General features: G+C 44.7%; 1 long non-coding RNA gene across 1 annotated transcript; it reads right to left on the reverse strand.

Annotated features, from left to right (window-relative positions):
• Positions 1-404: 404 nt before the first annotated feature.
• Positions 405-5,105, reverse strand: LOC310664862. Its single transcript, XR_014505083.1, has 2 exons — positions 1,649-5,105; positions 405-1,471 (listed from the first exon to the last, which is right to left on the reverse strand). It is a non-coding gene; the product is annotated as an uncharacterized lncRNA (long non-coding RNA).
• Between the last annotated feature and the right edge of the window lie 21,235 nt (positions 5,106-26,340).

A 26,340-nucleotide genomic window follows, 5' to 3' on the forward strand; every position in this document is an offset into this window, starting at 1 on the left:
CGTAGTTCCGTGTGCTCCTTGGTGCACATTGTCGAATGGCATACATGAAGTTTGCACTAGAGACAGTAGCAGGTTTGTATTTCGCAAGAAGAAGAAAATCAGGCACTTAAAACTCACGTCCTGTGATGCACAATGCAATGCAACGCAACACAATACAACGAATCGTTTCCAGCTTGTTTGCCTCCTGGGTCCTAGATGTTTCAGTCAGAGGAGATTTGGATGTACTGCAGCTGCTCACTCTTCTTGTGGAACAGAAACCCGGCTGACTATATACTGATGGGAAAGGCAGTGATCAGAGAATGAGTTGGCCATAGCTAAGTTGGCTCTTCAGAACGTGATAGTGGAGATGGGTACAGGAGCCCTGACCCATTCATGAGTTGACTCAGGTATCATTTTTTCTAAGGCTTATGGACCCAGGAGTCTGCACTGGCAGTAGCGCTGGCAGTAATTTGGTATAGAAGGCAAAGGAAAGGGATTAGGGCTGGGCAATATCTGTTTTTCAACATCATGGTATATTGCCAGCCAAACGTCACGATAGACCAATCTATCACAATGTTTGAAATAAGGATTGAACTACCCGTATTTTTCGCTCTATAAGATGCACTTTTTCCCCTCCAAAAATTAAGGGGAAATGTGTGTGCATCTTATGGAGCGAATGCAGACTCCTTGGCTGCATTGGCTGGTGCAGACTCCTTGGCTAGTGCGCACCGACCCCTCTCATGCTCCAGGCTTCAGGAATAGCCGCCTGAAGCCTTCGGAGTGCAGCGCGAGTTCCCGCTGTGCTCCGCAGGCTTCAGGTTCCTTTCACTGAAGGAGGCTGCGGAGGCTTCAGGTTCCTCTCGCTGAAGCCGGGAGAGCAAGACTCTCCTGGCTTCAGCAGAGAGGGAGAGCTGCGCAGCACCCCTTCAGCCAAGCGGGAGGAGAAATGGAAGGGGCTCCGTTTCTCCTGCCGCTTCACTGAAGGGGCGCTGAGCAGAGGGGATTTTTTTTTCTTGTTCCCTCCCTCTAAAACAAGGTGCATCCTATGGTCGGGTGCTTCCTATAGAGCGAAAAATACAGTATCTAGAGGTGAACCACAGGGCTAGGCAGTATTTGGTTTTCAGCTTCGTGATACATCAGCCGCTAAACATTGTGATAAACTGATCTATCGCAACGTCTGAAATGAAGATGGAGCTGTTTTTAAACTTGCCGATGTATCACTCGTGAAACGTCGCGATGTACTGATATATCACGGTGTCAAGGTATACAGTTGACCAGCCTCGCAGTTCTCCCCACACTGTGATTGTTTGCATAGCGTGTACGCATCATGATTTGCAATGTATTGCCAGGTCAAAAACTGTGATATGGACTTTGAACTGGACTTCAAATTGCTATATTGCCCAGCCCTAATAGGGATGAGCAGGGAGAGTTTTCTAGAAAAAGAGGTGCTGGAAAGCCTCCCTTGTCCTCTTATAATGGCAATGGCACCCACCTGCAGTGGCGTAGCGTGGGTTGTCAGCACCTGGGGCAAGGCAAGTAATTTGTGCCCCCTAACCCGTGGATTTGTGCCCCCTAACCCATGGATTTGCGCCCCCTAACCCTAACCCCTAGATGTTGCGCCCGGTGCGGCCGGCCCCCCCTGCACCCCCCATGCTATGCCACTGCCCACCTGAGAGGTGCCAGAATCGAGTTCCGGTGAGTTCCAGCTGGAAAAAAAAGACCTGGGGATGAGGAACCCATGGCCTCTCAGATGTTGCTGGACTGCAACTCCTCTCATTCCATGTATACCCCCTAAAGTACTTAAATCCAGCAGAAGTCAGTGGGATGCAATGTAGCTTAACTGCAAGCAGGAAAACCTTCTGGGAGACTTAGCCTCTTGAGGTCTGCATGTAAGTGCGATATTCTTGTTTCTCATGCCTTTCCCAAACTTTATTCTGCTGTCTCCACTTACACTGAGAAGGGCTTTACTCTGTGGATAATACCACTGATGCATTTTATTTTTTTTTAATGTTGAGGTATTTTTATTTTTATTTTAAATCATGTATATTGACTAGCAGGAAAAAGCTACAAGAGCACATGGACGCAGGTGAAATAAATTCCCCAAAAGACTTAGGAACAAAGAAAATGGGCATGCCGGGGGGGGGACGACAGTTTCACTAAAATAAATAAATAATATGTGGCTTATTTAATGTGGAGAAAAAATGAGAACTGTCTAGTCACTGCTACTGGTGATGGAACAGTCTCATACCAATGTGGTTCTGACTTCTTATGAAAGGACTGGCAAGAAGGGAAATGAAGCCCCTTCGTCTTTCTCAGAACAACATCTGCCTATAAATGCCACGGTGCAATGTGAAGTGTTCAATTTCCTCCTTTTTTTTCCAAGGCTGCACATTAATTGTCATTTAACAGGCTTCAGTAGGCAGCTAATTTTGTGAGCCGTTACAATGCTTTTGAGGCTTGAAAAAGCTTTGAATGGTTGTCGTCACGATTGTATAATCATATTCAGATGCTTTAGGGAAAGCTTGGCAAATTCTTGTTATTTTGTTATTTAGGATGGCATTTGACGGAGTAATGAAATGTATTGAAGCGGCCGTGTGGTGTTACAAAATTTAAGTCGTTGGGTTCTTGGAGCCATTCCTGTCATTTGAAAAAGCATGGATTTATTCAAGGTTGTGTGTTGCCTGTGATTCCATGGCAGTAAAGTCTACAGCAGCCTTTCTCAACCTGTGGGTCCCCAGATGTTGTTGAACTACAACTCCCATTGCCCCTAGCTAGCAAGGCCAGAGCTCAGGGATGATGGGAGTTGTAGTCCAACAACATCTGGGGACCCACAGTTTGTGAACCTCTGGTCTACAGGATTCATGTTCCTAAGAATATCTTCTTCTTTTTAGAGTTATTTAAAAAAATGGTTGAAAATGTGCGGTCCGATCTCAGAATCCAGGGGTCGGAGGGAAATCTTCCACAGAAAGATCCTTCCGGTCCCTTTGGGTACCTCCTCCTCTCCTTGACTAAATTATGCAAATATATTCTGTTTTATATAGGTCACAGCATTCAGATTTTGGGTGTAAAGGAGTTTTTAAATCTAATTAGCTGACGGTGCTGTACTTACAGTGTGTCATCTGGAAACACATCTGGGCCTAAAGTTGCACAATAAACATGTTTTAATTCTATTAGGCACATCTTTCTTGGAGCGATGACACACAGATTTGCCCTACCCACGGTGTCACTGAAGGACAGATGTTTATTTTACAATTTTCTTTTCTGTGGAGCTTGCTCATGGGTGTGGTACCTCAGGGTCCATCCCTTCCTTTTCAAAAGCCAGGCAAGGAGAGCTTTGAAATGTCATTTTGTCTGTCGATTTTAATCTAGCAGGCTGCTGCTGCGTTGGCCCAAATCTGAGGAAAAGCCCGAATCGTTTCATTGCATCCAAGGCCAAGCTGTGGGTCTGGGGACATGCTGTGATTTTCTTTTGTAAGCAGGGCGAGAAGGCTCTGGATATGCAGTGTGGAATCGGGAATATTTCTTCCAAAGAAGACAATGGAAAGCACTGGAAACACAGAACTTTGGGTTGTGGCCATGCTTGCCATGATGCACCTCAATAACAGCCGTTCCTTTCTTTATTTCTAAGTAACTCCACCTCTGTTCCCATCCCCCCTAAAAAAGAATTCTAAATTTCTTTGAGACCCACATATCATTTCCGTACACTGGCCTGGATGTTAGGTCATTATAACTTGAGTGCTACGACGCTATCGGCTGAGGCCTTTTTCAAACCTGCGTGGACATTACGTGATCCAGCCATCACTTGTGGATTCTCAGGTGACTACAGTTGTACCTTGGAAGTCGAATAGAATCTGTTCCGGAAGTCCGTTCGACTTCAAAACATTCAGAAACCAAAGCATGGCTTCTGGTTGGCTGAAGGAAGCTCCTGCAGCCAATCAGAAGCCGCGGAAGCCCCGTCGGACGTTCGGGTTCCAAAAGAACGTCCGCAAACCGGACAATCACTTCCAAGTTTGCAGCATTCAGGAGCCAAAATGTACGAGTTCCAGGATGTTTGGGATCCAAGGTATGACTGTATATGAGCTCTCTGTATGGAAAGATATTGCAACTGAGTAGATTTTGGGTGATAAGAAAGTTCTCTCTGTGGTGATTAATCAGTGATAGTTCATTGAGACATGCAGATTGTCGTTTGATGTTCCAGCCAAGGGACAACCATGCCTGTATGAGCCAGCCCTTAGTGGCTTGAACCCAGGGTTATTCCTCACCTGTAGGGCATTCTTGCATGGATGGTGTATCCTCTTATAAATGTGGTTAGTAAACTAGCATCTTGGAATAATGGCACTTTTTGAAGGTGGTTCAACATTCTTTGACAGTCATCATTTTAGTAACCTAAGAAGTCAAGAAAGGGATTTTTTATTTTATTTTAAAGTATTTCGCCTGACATCTGGTATCTAATAACAACGAATGTCTAAATTTTAGTGTTACTAGATATTTCTTCAAATGAATGAATATCTGTTTTATTTTTTTCCTTCTGCTGCTGACGCGTTCAGTTAATAAAATGTCAGAAACTACTATTTGCGTGTGATCCTTAAAAGATTCTTAGTTGCTCTCCTTCAACACCAAGGTTAACACACACCTCAATCTCTCCCTGCCCTTCAGGGAATTTCATTGCATTTCTGGACTCTTGGAGTCTGCACATTTTTTCCAATGCATGGTCAATCAGCAACATCCAAGACTGAGTCATGTTAATGGATGATTTACAAGGGCAGGGTTAGCCCCAGATTTAGGATGGAGAACCCGCATCAGTGCCTCTGAAGCAGGGAGAAACCATGGACCAGAAACTCAAAAAGGTTGCTTTTTGTCACCTTTCGCACTCTGCCAGTGATTTCCTCCATGGCCACTGGGGTTGGCTGTGCTCTGTTCCCCTCCTCTGTCGGTCCATCTGCCTGCTTGCCTGCCTTCCTCCCTCCACTTGCGGCTTTCCCTTCTGACTCCTTCCTCCTTCCCTTCCTTTTTCCTCCTTCTGCAACTCTTGCCCAATCTCTCCACCTTCCTTCCCTCTAAGAAGAAGAGTTTGGATTTGATATCCCGCTTTATCACTACCCTGAAGGAGCCTCAAAGCGGCTAACATTCTCTTTTTTCCTTCCTCCCCCACAACAAACACTCTGTGAGGTGAGTGGGGCTGAGAGACTTCAGAGAAGTGTGACTGGCCCAAGGTCACCCAGCAGCTGCATGTGGAGGAGCGGAGACGCGAACCCGGTTCACCAGATTACGAGTCTACCGCTCTTAACCACTACACCACACTGGCTCTCTAAGACCCACTGGTTGCTTCGCTCACATTTCTAATAGTGCTGCCGGCCAACGGGGGATGGGAGCTGGCAGGGTTACTGCAACGGCCCACACCAGGGACCAGATTCCTCCACCCAGGGGGATAGGAAGTGTGATGCAGGAGGGGCAGTCCACCCCAGGTATCACCTGGGGTGGACCATGACAAAATGGTGGGCGGCACTCACCACAGGGCCTGCAGCATGCCCGAGTCATGTGTTTCGGCACCCGCAGGTTCCACACTGTCCACCTGCTGCCTCCCCCCAGCTGTAGGGCAGCTGAGGCACCGCGGCATGCCCCGACCCTGTGGGCACCGTGCACCCCCTCCCTTCCCTCTCTAAGGGCACTGCGCCTGTCCCGTCCCATCCCTATGGACACCAAGTGCCCCATTCCATCCCTATGGGCGGTTCGCCCCAGGTGCCCAAGAGGCTATCTGCACTGCTGCCTCCATCCAGAGGCCCAGAATAGCCTGCATGCCTCACCCAGTAGTAGTAGTAGTAGTAGTAGTAGTAGTAGTAATAATAATAATTTATTATTTATACCCCACCCATCTGGCTGGGCTTCCCCATCCACTCTGGGCGGCTTCCAACAATATATTAAAATACCGTAATACATCAAACATTAAAAGCTTCCCTAAAGAGGGCTGCCTTCAGATGTCTTCTAAAAGTCTGGTAGTTGTTTTTCTCTTTGACATCTGCTGGGAGGGCGTTCCACAGGGCAGGTGCCACTACCGAGAAGGCACTCTGCCTGGTTCCTTGGCTTCTCGCAGTGAGGGAACTGCCAGAAGGCCCTCGGCGCTGGACTTCAGTGTCCGGGTAGAATGATGGGGGTGGAGACGCTCCTTCAGATTTACTGGACCGAGGCCGTTTAGGGCTTTAAAGGTCAGCACCTACAACCCACTTTTTTGCACTGTTCCACCCTATCCTCCAATTTCCTCTGCCGCCTCATCTCTCTTTCCATGCCATCCCATCTCTGTGTCATGAGATGAGCATGGAGCCCGAAGGCTGCAGAAAGTCCCCAGATTTATACCCTTTCGCTCATTCATCTAGACGCCAGGATAATTTCTGCCCAGCCATTTCTTTGAGCAGAAATTAAACAGCGCTGCTTCATCATTCCATATCTTGGATACCTCACGGCCCATCCTGAAGAGTCCTCCTGCCTTCTCCTCCTTTGGCAAAGTGTGCCAACGTTATCTGGGGATACAATAACTCATCGAAGAACATCACAGGATAGAACCACTCATAGGTGTCAACTCTCTGGGGCCCTGGGTGCCCGAGCACCCACAAAATTCCCCATGAAGGGACCGGGCACCCACAAATTTTGGTGCCAGGGCCAGGCACACAGCATGGCACCCACAACCCTGGGCACCCACAGTTGTGGGGCCAACTCTGGGGTTGTGACCGACTCTGGGGTTGTGACCGACCTTGGGGTTGCAGTGCTCATCTCACTTTAGTGGCCGAGGGAGCCGACGTACAGCTTCCGGGTCATGTGGCCAGGATGACTAAGCCGCTTCTGGCGAACCAGAGCAGCACACGGAAACACCGTTTACCTTCCCACCGGAGGGATACCTATTTATCTACTTGCACTGGCGTGCTTTCAAACTGCTAGGTTGGCAGGAGCAGGGACCCCGTTGCGGGGATTCGAACCGCCAACCTTCTGATCGGCAAGTCCTAGGCTCTGTGGTTTAACCCACAGCGCCACCCACGTTCATTAATTAATTGTCTGCAAATTACTTTGGGGTGTTCTAATAAATGTAGGTGTGATTGTTCAAATTTTAGCCCTTAAGAAGCGGAAAATAGAAAATAAGCCTGCAGTGCAGAGAAATTTAAAATGCTTTGTTGTGTCTTCATAAAAGCCTGGTTTATTTACAGATGCTCCAGATAAGAGATTTATAGGGTTGCGTCCTACAAGAACAGGCAGTGTCCGCTCCAAAATAACATCACTCCCAGATGTGAAAGTTAACAGGCTCTGAGCATATTAAGCCAAAAAATCTGCTTCTCATGAGTTTTTTTTTGCCTCCCCAGCTGCTAAAGCTGCCACAATAAAACAAGCTTCTACAACCCCTAGGGTTGCCATAATTCAAAAAGTAAAATCCAGGACACCCCGAAAGTTGTTCAGTTTGGGGGGGTGTTTTTGGGAATCCAAAAGTTTTTGAGCATTTTTTAGACACACACACAAAATGTGATTGACTTGGCTAAGATCCAGGACTAAGAGCCGCCTTTCAGAATTTCCCCCTAGACGTCAGTTCTGCCTTTGAAATCCCTGTAATGTCCGGGAAAATCCAAACATACGGTAGCCCAAACCACCCCCTACTCCTCCCTGGTTACTAGAAAAACCACATGAGTTCGATATGGCAGCCAGCCTCAAAAAAGGGAGCAATATGGATTGCTTTTGCCTGTTAGTTACTATTGATACATTTGCATTGTCGAACCTTACCTTCTCTGGTGACCTGGGCTCAAGCTTTTCTTGAAAGTTTAAATAAGGAAAATCTGATGGAGACTTGTTCCATTCCTTTACTGAAGTCACTTTCTGATGAACAGCCAAACAACAATAATAATATAACAACAAAAAATCAAACTCAAATACATAAGAGAGCTTGGATAATCCAGTCTTTTTGGCAGGTCACAGGGATGTGCTGTTTTGGCATGAGGAAATTATTTGTTGTTTCCTTCAAAACAACAGTCCAGATAAAAACGGATGAAATTTACAGTTCTGTTTTACAATTTCCGCAAAGAGAAAATGTTAGTCGATTCAATGCCTTCTCTCTCATACAACAAATGAATGTTGAGAAAGTAAGTTGAACAAGCTAAAGGTAAAGGTAAAGGTACCCCTGCCCGTACGGGCCAGTCTTGCCAGACTCTAGGGTTGTGCGCCCATCTCACTCAAGAGGCCGGGGGCCAGCGCTGTCCGGAGACACTTCCGGGTCACGTGGCCAGCGTGACATCGCTGCTCTGGCGAGCCAGAGCCACACACGAAAACGCCGTTTACCTTCCCGCTAGTAAGCGGTCCCTATTTATCTACTTGCACCCAGGAGTGCTTTTGAACTGCTAGGTTGGCAGGCGCTTGGACCGAACGAAGGGAGCGCACCCCGCCGCGGGGATTCGAACCGCCGACCTTTCGATCGGCAAGCCCTAGGCGCTGAGGCTTTTACCCACAGCGCCACCCGCGTCCTTGAACAAGCTAACATCCTCAAATATTCAGTTTTTCATTCTTTTTGTTGGAAATGGAAACAAATTAGTTGTGTAGTAATACAGAAAGCTTGACCCCAAGAATTCCAGCAGCGGGGGGAGGGGAGGGGAATACAATATATCATGGAGGGAATAATAAATAAGAACACACAGGAGGAAAAAAAATATTGCAAATGTGGTACATATATTTATTAATAAATATGAATAAAAAAGACTCCGAAATCTCTCACACAACAATTATTACCTTCATATGGACACTGAGACATCGTTCAATTCCAGTAATTGTATGAAAGGCGTTTCCTCCCTTCCATTAAAGGCTTACTGTTTGTTTCCATGGAAGTGATTTTAAAATGTGAAACTTTATACACTCAGGGAAATTCCTTTTTGTTCACTGATGTTGACAAATGCTGGGCGGGGGGGGGTGTGAAACTGCACACGGTCAGAATATTATTATTTTTTTCTGGTCCACGAAAGCTTATTCCATAATAAAATTGTTAGTCTTTAACATACCAAAAAAAAACTTATTTTATTTTATTTTATTTCCCTTGTGGGAAAGCAGGGTCCTATTTGGAGAAATCCACTTCCGCCCTTCAGAGGAGGTGGGGTTGTGGGCTTCACGGCCCCTCCATGCACGCGGTGGGTGGAGGCCAGTCCCTGCACGATTGGGGGGATTCCTGGCCACATCACCCCCTGGCCAGCCAATCAGCTGCCCTATAAAGTCAGGACGCAGCCGGGGATCTCCCTCTTTGCCGCTCATCAACTGCACCAGAACCCTCACCCATCTGAATTTGGCCTCAGCCACAGTGCAGGGTAAGATGAGAATTAGACTTTTCCCCTGCCATAGTGCCCCATCAGTTACACACACTCAGAGCAGTTTCCAACTAATCCAGGGGTCAGCAAACTTTTTCAGCAGGGGGCCGGTCCACTGTCCCTCAGACCTTGTGGGTGGCCAGACTATTTTGGGGGGGGGGGGTGAACGAATTCCTATGCCCCACAAATAACCCAGAGATGCATTTAAAACAAAAGGGCACATTCTACTCATTAAAGTTAATGCCTATTCAAACCCATAAACCAAAACACTCCGTGTCAGTGTGATTTATTGTTTTCCTGGGAACTTTGTGGCTCAGGTGCCTTGGCATGCAAATGCAGCTGGGGGTAGCAGGGTGGGTTGTACACACAGAATCACAAATGCTGTGCAGGACAGAAATGGTATACAGTGGTAACTCGGGTTACAGATGCTTCAGGTTACAGACGCTTCAGGTTACAAACTCCGCTAACCCAGAAATAGCACCTCAGGTTAGGAACTTTGCTTCAGGATGAGAACAGAAATTGTGCAGCGGCAGCAGGAGGCCCCATTAGCTAAAGTGGTGCTTCAGGTTAAGAACAGTTTCAGGTTAAGAACGGACCTCCGGAATGAATTGAGTTCTTAACCCGAGGTACCACTGTAATATATCTGAACCTTAATCTAAGGAAGCACAGAACAGTTCCTGCTTCGTTTTTTTTTATTCCTTTAGGCACCTAGCTTTGTGCACAGAAACAACTTTGCAGCAGAGCAGGGTGTCACTCTCACAAGATTTGAACTGGGCCGAAAGCAGGATTTGTGAAGAAGGCTAAATCCCACATGAATCATTAATACTTTTCCATGAATCCACTGTCGAAACCTGACAGAGACCTTGAAAAACAACAAGGTAGTTATTTTGTGCCTTTTCTAACTTGAGTTACATCGCCCTGAGGCAGCGCTGCCTTTGCCTCTTTGTTATTGGTGTTGCGGATGTGCTCTTCCTGTCAGCGTGCAGAATGTTACCATCTGCAGTGTGAGGTGGTGAGAATATGTCCCTAGTTAAAAGTGCCTTAAGCCAGCCTTCCCCCTCCAGATAATAATGATTTAATAATAATTTTATTATTTATACCCTGCCCATCTGGCCAGGTCGCCCCAGCCACTCTGGGCGGCTTCCAGCACATACAAAAACTTAACATCAAACATTAATAACTTCCCAATACAGGGCTGCCTTCAGGTGTCTTCTAAAAGTTGTGCAGTTCTTTATCTCTCTCACGTCTGATGGGAGGGTGTTTTGCTGCTGAGAAGGCCCTCTGCCTGATTCCCTGTAACTTCGCTTCTCGGAATGAGGTAACCTACAGAAGACCCTCGGAGGTGGACCTCATGCTGAACGATGAAGGTGGAGACATTCCTTCAGTTATACTGGAGATACTTTGGACAACAACTTCCTAGTTGCGGCTGATGGAAATTGTCATGAAACCAGCTTCAGTCTGCAGTATAGGATACAGCCTTTGCGTTTCCCATGGATTGTTATGTTTGGAAGATGCCCTGGCTTCTTTCTTCTGATCCCCACAGGAAGACAAATATGCAGCATCTTCCAATATTTCAGCTATTGTTCCATGTGTCTGTTGGAAACGAACGGGTGATTCCATTCCAGGAACTGGCAATAGAGCTAGTGACATATGTACGACAAAGTCTTGACACAGCAGAAATGCCTCCCGTTAACGGTGGTGCTTTCAGTATCAGAACTGTTAACTAGACAGAAACCGCTCATGCAATGCCATAAAGCAGGAGCTCACTCTCACAATTCTTCATTCCTCTGTCTTGCTCGCTCAGCAAACTTCGGTGATTATCATAGCTGTCAACTTACAGATTTGAAAATAAGGGACCAGCAGCCTTGAAAATAAGGGATCAGCAGCCCAAATAAGGAACCTGCAGCCTCACCTGTTCCAGGCATTCCGGTCTTCCTGTCCTCCTGCAGTCTGGTCAAACTCATGCTGGTAGCGTTGAGAACACTGTCCAACCAACTTTGTAACCAGAGGTTCAACTGAATAGAATCTGAATCACATGCACCACAAGGCCTATGCAGCCTCAACTTAAGATGGCTCCCCGGCCTGGCTTTGTACTGCAAAGTTTGCAGCAGCACGTGCAACAAAATGGCGTCCAGCATTCAAAAAACCCCTCAGCTTGCATTAACTAGCCACACACAAGGCATGCAAGCTCCACCCCCCTTCTTATTGGGTGAGCAACATAGCCAAGCAACACAGTTGGAGCCTCCCTCCTCCCTGGCCGGCAGAGAGATAGCGAGAGGAGCTACTTCCTTTGAAATTTAAGGGACATCATCAATAAGGGACAGCAGCGGGACATGGCGCTGGAATAAGGGACTGTCCCTTCAAATAAGGGACACTTGACAGCTATGGTGATTATGTTTTGATGTCTACCCACGCCAATGGTCCTATACACAACAGATGTTGTCCAAGCAAACCCTGCTGCTATCGCCAATTTCTGGCTATCCTCAGAGTTTTATCTGTCATGCCCCATGGGCCGCATTTGTGCAATGCCTGGAAGAATTAAAACAGTGGAGTTCAGCGGAGAGCTTTTGCTCCCTTAAAAAATGACTGAGCGGTGCTGTTACTAGTTTTGGCACTTCCAGATGGTCTGAGTAATGAATCTCTGCTAACGTTGAGTAACAGTGTTATGAAAAACTGTGCAAGATATTAAGACAATATGTTTCGAACAATCGCTTTTGGGAAGCATTTCAATTTTTTAATAATAAATGGGATGACAAGGCAAAGCATACTATTTTTTATTTTTTTTAAGTGAGTAAGGCAGCTTCCTTCTTACAAACTAGAATGGGTGTAAAAAAAAAATTTATGGAAAAATGGTAACAGAATAATTCTGCCAGCACTTATGTAATGCCTTAAGGTTTCCTCAGTAATTTTGAAAATAGGTTAGGTATTATTGAAGGCCACCAACATCTCAAGTTCCCAAACCAGGATGCAAATCTTCCCGACAGTGTGAATCATATGACCTGTGAGAGATCACCTAAAGACGTGCTTTTTCGAGGCTGTGCTCGCATGGTGCCCAAAAATGCATGCTTTGGGGTACTGTGTGAGATCGTGGCCCCCAAGAAAGCATTTTTCAGGGGGGAGTTTTGGCATGAGATCATGATGTGAAATCACACGAGATTGCAGTACTCAAAATGGCCGCCGTGCTCTTCCATGAGAAAACAGTATGTCCCATTTTTCCAGGACACTTGTGGGGTATGTGAGTACCTGTGTTAGAAGCAAAAGAACCAACAGTGGAAGATTGGCAGATGAAGATGATGGATTTTTCGGAGCTAGCCGACCTGACTGGAAGAGTCCGCAACCAGAAGGAGGAGGAGTACCAGGAAGAATGGATAAAATTTAAAGACTATTTAGCTAAATATGTTCAGATAATTTAATTGGAAAAGCTTGCAAATATTAGATAGGCTTAGGATTTAAATATGTAAGGATAGGAATTAAGATGATTAAAATTAGATTTGAAAGAATGAAAGATGCTAAGTGATCAAGTTAATTTTTTGAGAAGATTGATTTTGGAAAACTGCTAAAATGATATACAATGAAATTCAACCAGGGGGATTTGAGGAAGTCACTTAACAATGTTATTAAGACTGGTTTAACCACAGTTAGGATGCATGTTTGAAAATTGGGGGGGGGGGGGGAATAGAAGCAAAAGATCCCATGTTCAGTCTCAGACATCTCCCAGTAGGATTGGGAAAGACTCCTTTTTGAAAGCTGCCATGGACCCAATATGTGTGGTTTGTATTTCTGGGGGAGCAAGGGGAGGCAGTGAAGCAAGCTGGATGGTTTTTTTGAATGCAAATTGTTGACTTTGGGGACGGCACAGCAGGAACAAGGGTTAAAGTCCTCCAAACCCCCATTCTATCTGGATTGTGGGCCCCACAGCGGCAATTTTTGTGTGCTCAAACTGCACTTATAGGCACAGCTACTCATCTAGGATAACCTGTATAAGTTATCCCTGGGAGACTGAAAGAGACTAATAAACTCAGAAAGAGACCTGTGATTTTTCCACCTTCCCATGCCATTTGTTCTGGACATAGAAGAGCAGTGATTTCATTTATTTATTGTAAAAAGAAAGTGTATATGCCCCTTGATTGTGGCAAAACCCGTAAGCCGTTTGCGAGAAACATTTAAATGATCAAAATGAAACAGAACGGTTTGAAATAATTTACTTGATTCACATTCCCACATCTGTGATATTTTGACCAAAATGCAAGGCAAACTCATAGAGGTGTCATTTGCCTCAGCAAGCACATTGTGTGGGCTTTGGGTGTGCATGTCTGTCTGCTTTTCCTTGTGATCAAGGTGGCTTGTTCTTCTTTGAACTTATGTGACCTCTCTTTCCTGCCCTACAGGAAATAAATTTCTCAGTATCCAATGCAGAGGGTTCCCCCCCCCCCATTTGACTGTAGGCTGTGAGGTTCTGCAGATGCCTTTTACAATTCCTTTCATGCTCCCTGAATACTTTCCCCCATGATCCTTTTGTGATTGGCACTGAACACAAATCTATATCTAATCATATCCTCAGGATTTGCAAATGCATACCTTCTAGCTTTTTTTTCTTAGTGCTGTTACATAATAGTCTGTTTACTATTAATCTTAACAGCTGAGTTTCAGAACGGATAGCACTGCAAATGCAAAACTTCTTCTTTCTCTCATTGCACCACGTTTTGAGTTGGTACACACTTCTCGGATAGAAGCTATGGGTGTGCATCAGATTTGGGTGTGTAATAAATCGCACGCCCTTGTGAGCTGCTTTGGGTAGTGTCAGGAATTTTACTTTTTGAAATATGGCAGCCCTAAAGATGCCTCACCTACTAGTATTCGCAATCAACTCACGTCTTTTCTTCCTTACTGCTGCAAGTATTATTTATGCAATATCACAGTGGACAGCATCAAAATCTAAAGACTTATAAAGCTTGTTAAGAAACCAACCGTTCAGAAAACACACAGTTATTTACAAAGATTGCAAAACGTAGCTTTCAAAAAAAATTGTTCTCTTTTAGTTTGTTGTAAATATTGCAAAAACATTGTAACACTGTGCCGTGTTTTGTATCGTTTATATATTTGAGGGGAGGAAACTGTATGTTTAGTCATGGCGTGATGAATATGTGATATGCAATTTGTATTTTTCTATTTGTTCAGATTTGTTTAAGGTCGGCAGCATAACATATCTGAAGTTGAGCAACATCTGAATTTATTGTTTTTATTCTGTTCTCATAGCCAGTTATAATGTGCTATAATCCATTATTTCACTGTGTTGTACTGAGGCATAGGTGATACTGTGTTGCTACTAGACACTCTGTGTTTTCCTTAGGAAGGAAGGAGGAATATAAGTATGAGGAAATAAATTAATAAGTAAGTACTGTATGGCAAATGAAATATTTTATTTCTGTCTAACAGAGCACAAAAAGATCTGACCTACGTGCTTGTGTTTTCTTGATTTACTGTTCATAATTCTACGCATGCATGCTAAAAATATTCTTAGAACTATTTAGGGTGATCTCTCTCCTTAACTATCTCATTTTCTAAGAACAAAAGTTCACAAAAAGCAGGACTATTCCGTCTGCTCGCAACTTGCCTGTAAACCAGTCTCCTTTTAGTTTACATAGTTTTAGCAGCAAATAAATTCCTGGGAGAACGCAGAAACAGGACTTGACAGATAACTGAATATTTGCAAACCCAAACTAAATCTGACATGGTGCTTGCATCCTTGCGGTAGAGATTAGCATGGCTTAAATGGCATTAACAACCACTTACGGTAGCATAGGTACAGTGGGCCAGCCTAGGCAGTTTGTATGAGTGCACAGAGGAATTGCTGTGTTTGGTATTGCCTCGTGTTTCCTTTGCATCATAACAAATCCTCTTTGCTCTGAAATGAATGGCAAGGAGTAATGCAATGACAGTGTAATTCATTTGGTAAAATTCTTCCACGGTAGACAGCAAGGCCAATAATGTAGTTTTGTCAGAAACTGAACTGCAGTAGAATGGAAACAGTGCATCATGCGTTAAACAGGGGTCAGAGCAGAAATCGATGCCTTCTTGCATTTCTAACCGAGAAGGATCACTTCTACCTCCACCAGCCCTTGCCTCTATAGGAAAAGCCCATTTTGCAATATGCAAAACAACTTTAAACAATGGCTTTGAGCTCTTGAATTTTTCTTCATGAATGCAGCACAAAACTGTTCTGTATGAAATGTGTGTCTCTCATGGCGCCAGTGAATTAAAGATGAACATGAATGCAAAAAAAGGTAGCTTCAAATTCATTTTCTGATAGGGTAGTATTTGCAGTGGTTCTGAACTATGAAAAATATGTGCTTCTTTGAAGTCTAAAGGCTTACCTCTGGGGCTCACAATTTTTCGCTTTGTGAGCTCTCCCTGTTCTCATTGGGTAAAAAAATAATAACAATCCCTTTTCAGCATTATATATTCACTTCAAAAAGATAAGGAGAGAAAGAGAAAGAGAGGATATTAGAAGTGGACAGTTTTTGTGATGGAACAGCATGATTTGTTCAGTACGATTAATCAGCATGCAGGAGACTTGCTGCTGGTACTTTTACTACATTTTTGAACACAACAAGAGTTACATAAATGCAATTAATGGCATTACGATAATGTCATAGTGAATGTTTAATTGCTCCCTTGTTGATTCTGGGACTATTTGAACTGGAAAAACATTCAAGGCAGACATTGTGTAAGCCTTATTTTGAAAACAGACCAAGGGAATTCTGCCTTTAGAAGACTGTATGAAATCACAAGTATGTAATATTGATCCTGTTGGCTCCTCAGTGATGAGAGCGTTCTGAAAATAAGAACGACGGAATTGTTGTTCAAAGTGCTGTACTAGAAGAAAATGTTTTGCATTTGGCCCAGCTTTGGAAGCTGGAACTAGATGTTATGACACATGCATGGTTAACTGTTCTCTATTTTTATTAGCTTCTTACATTTTATCTTAACTGTTTTCCGCCATGAAACCCAAGGCAATGTACACATGGTTTCCTGAGAGTCTCTCATCCAGACCCTGACAGTATGTGGAGGGCCACAGATTTCCCATCTCTGCTCTTGCATAAGCAACCTTGTGGACATCCTGTTCTGTTCTTTGGTGGAATCTACACACATATTTTAAAAAACGCTATGAAAATGCTTTTTTAAAAAACGTTTTGAAAAATACATTGAATTTTGCATAGCTCCCTGTGGCCATCTAGTGTCACATTTCTACACTGCACCTTACAACACATTTAAAACGTTTTATTTGCAGCCGTGTAGATGAGTCCTTGGTCTCAAAAGAAGCAAACGAGTCAAAATCCCCGGTAAAAATGAAATTATTACCAACAAAAGCTGGCATCGTAAGATCAATATCAGCTTCACTTTCAGAGACAGCGAGGAAGTCTGCCTCTTATTTCAATAATAATATTTATGTAAGGAAACAGGAATGGGGATATGCCTAGTGAGTGGTATGACTTGACAAAGGAATCCACTAAAAGAAGGAGGAAACCTGATATGAAGGATGTTGTGGATGTTTCTGATATTCACCAAGGCATGGTTTCATTGTCCTTTGTTGTGCTTATGAACACATGAATATCAAAGGGCTGGAAGACGGGGCAAGTGGACATGGAAGTGCACTTAAGAGAGCAAAATGAGGTTTCAGAGCACCATGGAAACATGTGTAAGCAGATGCCTTTCCTCTCATGGAGCGAGTTCTTCAGCGTGGCTGGGACCCTCAAGCCCGTGAAACAAGCAGGCATCAGTAAAAATCCTACAGAACAGGAGACATAACAAAAGAGGAGGGTGATATTTCTGAATCTTCCGTCTAGCTTACATCTCCATGCCATGTACACTGCTCAATTTGCAGGTAGCAAAGCAAGTTCAGGAGGTGTTTAAAAATATATGGAGCTGTCTCAGATTATAAAGCGCATATACAGGGCCGGATTTAGGTTTGATGAGGCCCTAAGCCCTAAGCTACTGAAGGTAATGGGGCCCTTTCTATGTCCAGCTGTCCTTTGTCAACAACAAATTGTCGCTGTTTTTTGGGTTGAATATATGCTATATGGTAATTTATGAACCTAATAGGTACCTAAAGTCATTTGCACATGCAGAATGTAGGCACCCTATATATAGAAATGAGCAAAGCAGTGATATTTTAGGGAGCAGGCTAGCAGGTGGGGCCCATTACCTACACCATAGGAGCCTACACAACACAAACCACTGTTGCTGTATGTAGCTTTTATTATGTTTGTTTTTTATCTTATATTTTGGAAATGTACATTTTTTCCCTTTAAATTTTTTGGGGCCCCCCAAGAGAGTGGGGCCCTAAGCTATAGCTTGTTTAGCTTATATGGAAATCTGGCACTGCATTTCTCCTTTAGAGGTTGCAGCAGTAATTTAGGGATCGGTACAGAGGAGGTATTTAAACTAAATTACCAGCTTTTTAGTAGAGAGTGTCGATAAAGATCTAAGTACTGCAAATGGTCCAGATTTAGTTGATTTTGTGGCCACTGTGGATAGCCTCTACAAAAAGAAACACCTTGCCTAGATTTCTTTTCCTTTTTGAAAATGTTCCTGTGAACATTTTGGGAAGTGGTCTGACATGTTGCCGAGGTTTAATTGTGAAAATAAAATGGCAAGGGTAAGCACTTCAGGAAAGCCCCGTAAAAAGAGGGTTGGGTTGGAATATGAATCCTAATCTCATTTTTTTATTCAGTTATGTTAAAATCCATTGTTATTGGGAAATAATAAAGAAGAAATTCTATGGCTGAAATTAAAGTCTCCTTTTGGCAACTGTTTTCTGGTCAAACAGGCAATAAGATCTAACACTGTTAGGTCTGCAGTCCTTTACCGATTTAAACTGGGACTGAGAAGACATGTGTAGGGCTGCTTCGAAAGAAATTCAACTCATTTATTGAGACTGTGCTGGCAATCACAAGCGACGCAAGCCACTTTGCCAAAGCAGCAGCCAATCCAAAGCAGCCATTTACGCATCCACAAATAACCCACCCATTTGACAAAGCAGCAGCCAGTCCAAAGCAGCCCTTGCAGCAGACACCATTCACCCACCCAATCGCTAGATCATGCTTGCGGATGCAACCAGTTGCCTGTTGTCCCTCTGCACTACCCATGTATAAGACGCTCCCCCCCCCCAAACTATTTCTGAGTAAAAAAAAACCCTCATCTTAGAGACGGAAAAGTGTGGTACTTTAAATCTGTGGCCCCTCTTCAGCCTTTGTTGCAGTTCATTGCACATTAATCTGCCTTTGTTGTCTTTTTTGGCTAGCAGGAATCAGTAGGGAGGCAAAAGGAACATCGTTCCTTTGTATGTTGGGAGACCATAATCCAAACACCTGTGAGAATCAGCTGTATTCTGCACCCCTCAATTCTGCACCTTGTTTCAGCTTCTATAACAAAGCAAGTGAAAATGCTGGAAATGCTCATTGTTTCCCCAAAGAATATCATTCTTGTTCATATTTTTATGGGTTTTTTGAAGTTATTACTTTAAAGGCCAGGATTTGTTTTGAAGTTGGGTGGGCCCGAATTGTTCTAGCAATTTCCTCAATCAAAGTGACCGCATTATTCCAACCAGTGTGACTTTCTTTTATTTATATATATCAAGAATGCCCTGGTGTTGGGGACAGGATATATGTTTATATGCTGTGTTTTCCCCTTATTAACCTTTCCCACTGAAACACATGGCCTAAGGCCGGAAAAGAAAGAAGAGAGAGGTTCTGCCCCTCATAAAATGTGTGTGAATAGGTTCACTTTCTTCTTAATACTCACTCTGGCTCATCTGAAGTACACAGGCTATGAATCAGTATTAAGACCTAAAGTGGAGTGCAGATGCACTCTAATCTCCCAATGAAACTGAAATATACTTGTAGTTCTGTAGTGATTTCATGCTCTTTATTGCAGCTTGTAAAACAGTGACTGAATTGCTCCCCAAACCTCAGGCTTTTATATACATTATTTGCACAACGAGTCCCGTCTAATTGGCTGATTATGCTTCCCTCCTGGAGCCTGATTGGTCCTTTCCTGCAGACCAATCGGTTGTTGCATTCTACGATCCTACCAGCCCAGTGGCGTAGCGTGGGTTGTCAGCACCCGGGGCAAGGCAAGTAATTTGCGCCCCTAACCCTAACCCCCAGATGTTGTGCCCGGTGCGGCTGGGGCCCCCTGCACCCCCCATGCTACGCCACTGTACCAGCCTAATAGGCTGGTTGACTTGTTCCTGGAGCCTGATTGGTCTTCTCCTGCAAGCCAATCAGTTGTTGCATTCTAGGATCCTAATTGCCTAGTGTTCTAGGATCCAAGCTTAGTACATAACAAAGTGCTGTGTGCTACATTAGACTGAAGCATAATAAAAGTATTCTTATGAGTTTGATGGGAGGAGGCTGGATGCCTGAGCTTCCTTCTAATTCCTGGATCTGGCACAGATTCGATTCCTGGAATAGCCAGGCTAGCTTCCTGGTGAGGTAATGACCTTCTTTGTATGGGCCATTAAGGCATACATAAGCCCAGAGTGCCTTCCATCAGCTTTGGCTGGTGGCCCAGCTACCCCCCCCCCCATCTGGACAGGGATAATAATAATAATAATAATAATAATAATAATAATAATAATAATAATATTTTATTTATACCCCGCCCTTACTGGTTCAGAAACCCAGGCTCAGGGAAGCTCACAACAAATTCAAAACACTTAATTGTAATACGACATAAAAGCAGCATAAAATATACTATAAAAGCATGAATAACAATAAAATTGAAAGTTCAAAAATCAATTGGGGGGGGGATCCATCCAATAAACATTAGATAGTCACCAGGGCTAGCTGGCTAAATTAGTCCAACTTGGGCCAGCAAGGCGGCCAGGGGAGAATTAGCTGTGGGGTCCCAGAGCGGCTAACTACTGTTGTCTATGCTCTGGTAATCTCAAAGTCAGATTACTGCAATGGGTTATACATAGGGCTGCCTCTGAAGGCGGTTCGGAAACTTCAGCTAGTGCAGAATTCAGCAGCCAGGTTGCTCACCGGAGCAAAATGGTTTGAGCATATTACACCGATTCTAGTCCGACTGCACTGGCTACCAATTGGTTTTCAGGCCCAATTCAAAGTGCTGGTTTTGACCTATAAAGCCTTAAATGGCTCAGGACCGCAATACCTCAAGAACTGCCTCTTTCCATATGAACCTAAACGGACCCTGAGATCATCTTCTGAGGCCCTCCTTCATGTGCCTCCTCCTCAAGAGGTCCGGAGGGTGGCAGCATGAGAAAGGGGCCTTCTCTGTAGTGGCTCCCTATCTGTGGAATGCTCTCCCCAGGGAAGTTCACCTGGCGCCTTCATTATACATACACCTTTAGGCAAAAACCTTTTTAACCAGGCCTTTCGTTGATCTGATTGACATCCTATGCCCTTTTAAAATGTGGGGGACTATTGGATTGATGTTTTATTTTTTATTATGTATTTTGTGGTTTTATATCTTGATTTTATTCTTGGAACTGCCCTGAGACCCCCGGGTATAGGGTGGTATATAAATTCAATAAATAAAGAAGGCATACCCTCCAAAATCCTAGGGACCAAAATTGGGACACTCCTTTTTTTGGTCTCGAGTCTCATGAGATTAAAAAAAAAAAGTGAGCGGCTTTCATTCTAGTACTCTGGCGCGACCCACCTATCTGATGCCAGAACGCCAGACCAAAAAAATAGAAGAACAGTGGTACCTCAGGTTAAGAACTTAATTCGTTCCGGAGGTCCGTTCTTAACCTGAAACTGTTCTTAACCTGAAGCACCACTTTAGCTAATGGGGCCTCCTGCTGCTACTGCACGATTTCTGTTCTCATCCAGAAGCAAAGTTCTTAACCCGAGGTAATATTTCTGGGTTAGCGGAGCCTGTAACCTGAAGTGTCTGTAACCTGAAGCGTCTGTAACCTGAAGTGTCTGTAACCCGAGGTACCACTGTACCTTCCGGACTTTCAGGAGAGGGAGCATCGTGGCAGATTGACTTTTCTCTCTCAGATTGATTTTTCTCTCTTCGGTGGCAGGCTGATAAGAGATAACTGTTTGAAGCACCGGCCAGGCACATTTCTGGCTACAAACTCACTTCAGTTAAGAAGATGAGTCAATGGATCTGCCTCTCATGCTTCACTTAAAGCTCTTTTTTCCCCTTGGAACAAACAGAGGGGACTATCGGAGAACTGTCTTCTCAGGCTCGGGAGGACTGAAGGATCAGAAGGCGAGGATTTGAATCATGCCAATACCATGAAGCACTTGACCCGGTTGTCTCACGCCGGACTCCAAATACTGGACATTCCAGAATCTATTCGGAAGTAATTCTGGGATGTCCCGCTTAAAAGGGGGCAGTTGAGTGGCATGTCAAGGTAGCAAAGGCAACAGACCCTCCCTCAATTCACTGGTAGTTAGAAAGACAGAGGGAGTTGAAAGAGATGGAAATTAGAAGCAAGGCTGCAGGCTGGGCAGCTGGCAGAAACAACTCTGCCTGATTTCTGTTGGAATCCAAGGCTGTGGCTATTGGAGAAGCAGGACTCTCCTGAATTGAGGACACTTCTGTTGCACCGAGCTCCTGCTTGAGAGCTTCTCAGAGACACCTGTTTGGCTACTGCGATGAGAGGATTTTGGACTAGGTGGGCCACTGGGCTGATCCATTAGGACTCTCCTTATGACTTACATTTTAATGAAAGTTAAACATTGCGGTGGGGGGGCATGTTGGATTATCTGAAATGTGGCAAGCTCTAATGATCATGTGCCTATAGTTGCACCATCTAATTTCCAAGCACAGTTAATGGAAGTGTGGCAAAAGCAGCCGAATGAATGCACAACTATAATAATAATAATAGTAATAGTAATAGTAATAGTAATAGTAATAATAATACAGTGGTGCCTCGCAAGACGAAAAGAATCCGTTCTGCGAGTCTTTTCGTCTTGCGGTTTTTTCGTCTTGCGAAGCAAGCCCATTAGCGGATTAGCGCTATTAGCGCTATTGGCAGTTTAAGGGCTATTAAAGGCTATTAAAGGCTTAAGGGATTAGCAGTTTAGCTGCTAAAAGGCTATTAGCAGCTTAGCGCTTCAGAAAAAGGGGTTGGGGAGCGGGGAAAAAAACTCAAAAAATTTCGTCATTTTCGTCTTGCGAAGCAAGCCCATAGGGAAATTCGTCTTGCGAAGCGCCTCTGAAAACGGAAAACCCTTTCGTCTTCTGGGTTTTCCGTCTTGCGAGGCACCACTGTAATAATAATGATAATAATAATTCATTTCCTCAGCCACTCTGGGTGGCTTCCAACAAAGACCAAAAATACACTAAAATGTCACACATTAAAAACTTCCCTGAACAGGGCTGCCTCCAGCTATTTAACATAAAGACATATTTGGCAGGAGAGAGATCAGCTCAGCATTCTCAACACACTTTATGAATTCTTTCTTTTGAAATCATCTCTTCGACTGTCTGCAGTGATTAAAAAAAAGTCAAAGTCACAGCAAAACCGCTTCCTTTGTTGATGTTAAAGGATTTAAAGCGTTCTCCACGGACCAAAGAAAGTTTTATTTTAAGTACCGTTTAGAAGAAGATGACAAGGCAGACTGGGCTGAAAGGATCTGCGTGACAGCAAAATTGGATTCAATAAAAGAATACATTAGCCGAGAGATAAATTATCAGCTCCCAGTGACAGATATATTGGGGGGAAAGAGAATCATCTAAATTACCTTTGCATTTTAGAATTAAGAATGATCTAATTCACATTAGATAGTCTAAAGGTAAAGTTAATGTAAAGGACCCCTGGACGGTTAAGTTCTGTCAAAGGCGACTGGGGTTGCGGCACTCATCTCGCTTTCAGACCGAGGGAGCCAGTGTTTGTCCACAGACAGCTTTGTGGGTCGTGGGGCAAGACACTGTGAGTGCACAAAAACACCGTTTACCTTCCCGCCGGAGTGGTACCTATTTATCTACTTCCACTGGTGTGCTTTCGAACTGCTAGGTTGGCAGGAGCTAGGACAGAGCAACAGGAGCTCACTCCGTTGTGTGCATTCAAACCACTGACCTTCCGATTGGCAAGCCCAAGAGGCTCAGTGGTTTAGACCACAGCGCCACCTGGGTCCCTGTTTTAGATAGTGTGATGACCTAGGAAAAGGAGATTTATCTAAATCACATTCACATTTTTAAAAGTGAATGGAAATTGTTGGTCTCTGAACAAAATACTGTGGGGAATCCAGTTGGTGCCCTTGAGCTGTCATAAGGTTTTGGATCCAGTGGCAACATCTGCAAATGGGCAGTCCTGAACAAATGCAATGAATAATCGCCCCTATTTATCCCAACGTAAAGGTAGTGCAATGTTCCAGCTAATCTGTACCTATTCTGCTCTGTATTCTGTCCTCATGCTAAGCAAAAAACGGCAGCACTGACATGCCATTATCCATCCTTGTGTGAGGCAGCTCTCACATGTACGAGCTTCATAACATGTCACAACAACTGAACAATAATTCCCAGAGGGCAGTGCAATCATATGCTTGTGCAAGAAGAAGAAGAAGAAGTGTTTGGATTTGATATCCCACTTTATCACTACCCAAAGGAGTTTCAAAGTGGCTAACAATCTCCTTTTCCTTCCTCCCCCACAACAAACACTCTGTGAGGTGAGTGAGGCTGAGAGACTTCAGAGAAGTGTGACTAGCCCAAGGTCACCCAGCAGCTGCATGTGGAGGAGTGGGGAAGCGAACCCGGTTCACCAGATTACAAGTCCACTGCTCTTAACCACTGCACCACACTGGCTCTCAAGACACCACCAGCAGCTATGCCAACCATGAAAGATCCTTTGGGAAATGGTCAGGCTTTCACTGGGAAGGCACAGGAAGACCAAACCAATTACAGACTGGCGTGGAGGGAGGGATCTTGCTGCCATTAGCTTAGATTAACCAACAACAACAACAACAATAATAATAATTTATTATTTATACCCAGCCCATCTGGCTAGGTTTCCCGGCCACTCTGGGCAGCTTCCAACCGAATATTAAAAACAATACAGCATCAGACATTAAAAACTTCCCTAAACAGGGCCATCTTCAGTTGTCTTTAAAAAGTAAAATAGTTGTTTATTGCCTTGACATCTGGTGGGAGGGCATTCCACAGGGCAGGTGCCACTACCAAGAAGGCCCTCTGCCTGGTTCCCTGTAACCTCACTTCTCGCAGCGAGCGAACCACCAGAAGGCCCTCGGCGCTGGACATCAGTGTCCTGGCTGGATGATGTCCCGCTTTAGCATGGAAAAGTAACATAAATGAAGATGAAGAACCTTCCCAGCTGCCTCCAAAACCCAGCAGTTTCAGCCCTTTGATGCCTCTGATATTTTTGATGCGTCCACCAAAAATGTTCTGTGCACCGCTGTGCGTTGCTCACCTAATGTTAAACTTAAGCCACAAGATCCTTAAAGCCAAGAGAGGGGTTTGATGGACAGTTGATGCCACCCACGACATTTTGCCGCCTGAAGCAGAGACCTAATTGCGTGCCCCCTGCTAGGGTGAGCTATTTCGGGAAGTGTTCCTGCGCCGTTCTTCCCCAGGGAACGGCACCGCCTGAAGCAAACCTCTTCGCCCGACAGCAGGACCAGACGGCCCCACCAAGAGCTGACTGGCAGCTTACCCAGAAAAGGATGTGGAGCATTCAAAAATGGTTTATATAAGAATGCCAATCACCAAATACCTGATATCCTGCTCCATTAAGAAAGTGGGCGTACAGCTGGAGTTATTCAACAAAGGAATGGGGTTGTTTATCTGATCTTTTGCCCCAGCTCACTCTGCATTGTTTCATATCGGGCTGCTTTTGTTTCTCATGGAAATGATGTTTGAATTAAATGCGCCCAGCTCTGAAGGAGGTGACCTCACGCTCCTTGATATTGTTGTGTGCGGTACAACTGCTATCGTGGTGTGGTAACCAAAAGAAAAATTACTCGAGACGTGGGCTCATGCCCAAGTGCGTGTGGGCAGAGCACTAGACTTGCCTTAAAAATGATTAGCTATCCCACTCACTGGCTGCTTTAGGGCCAGTGTCACAAGAAGGTCAGACCTCTCTCTGTTCCCTGCTGCCAGGAAACAGCCAAGTCGGCTGGTGTAGGGAAGAAGAAGAAGAAGAGTTTGGATTCGATATCCCGCTTTATCACTACCCGAAGGAGTCTCAAAGCGGCTAACATTCTCCTTTCCCTTCCTCCCCTACAACAAACACTCTGTGAGGTGAGTGAGGCTGAGAGACTTCAAAGAAGTGTGACTGGCCCAAGGTCACCCAGCAGCTGCATGTGGAGGAGCGGGGAATCGAACCCAGTTCCCCAGATTATGAGTCTATCGCTCTTAACCACTACACCACACTGGCTCTCAGCAGCAACGAGAGGGAAACAGAGCAGCAACTAGAGGAACTCAGGGGCGCGGCAGAGAGGAGAAGAAGCCCTGTATGGCCAAAACCCTCTCAAGTGTTGGCATTGAGCAGTTTTTCCAAGGAGCCACCATTGCTGTGAAAGCAAGCACGCTATCCCAAACAGCGTTCTAGTTCAGTCCCGTCCCCACCGTGGAAAAACCAGCCCCCTCAGTTTACTCCATGTGCATCAGCGAGTCGAGGGTGCCTCTCTTCCGTGGCATAGCGTGGGGAGGGGCCCACAAGGGCAGTTGCCTCAGGCATAAAATTGTTAGGGGCGCAAAATTTCAACACTTGGTGCTGCATCAATACAGCTACATGTTTCCACCGCTGGGCTCCATTGAAAATGGATTCTCCATGTGAACCAGGAAGTGAACTCTCCAGACAATGGAATGACTCTTCTTTTCTTGTCTCTGTGGCTGCCATCTCCTGGGAGACGTGGATGCTGTTAGGCAGTTGAATGCACATGCGCACTCTGGCCCAAAGCTCTGGCAACCCATGCTACACCACTGTGTCTATTTACTGGGGGGAAATGAGGCCAAGACTTTCTTCCATTCAAATCATTGGGATTCAGGCTTTCTTTACCCATTTTTTTTAGTGTTAGCATTCTTCCTTTGAAATCAA

Source organism: Podarcis tiliguerta, assembly GCF_965153285.1.
Source record: "Podarcis tiliguerta genome assembly, chromosome: 1".
Taxonomy (NCBI): Eukaryota; Metazoa; Chordata; class Lepidosauria; order Squamata; family Lacertidae; genus Podarcis; species Podarcis tiliguerta.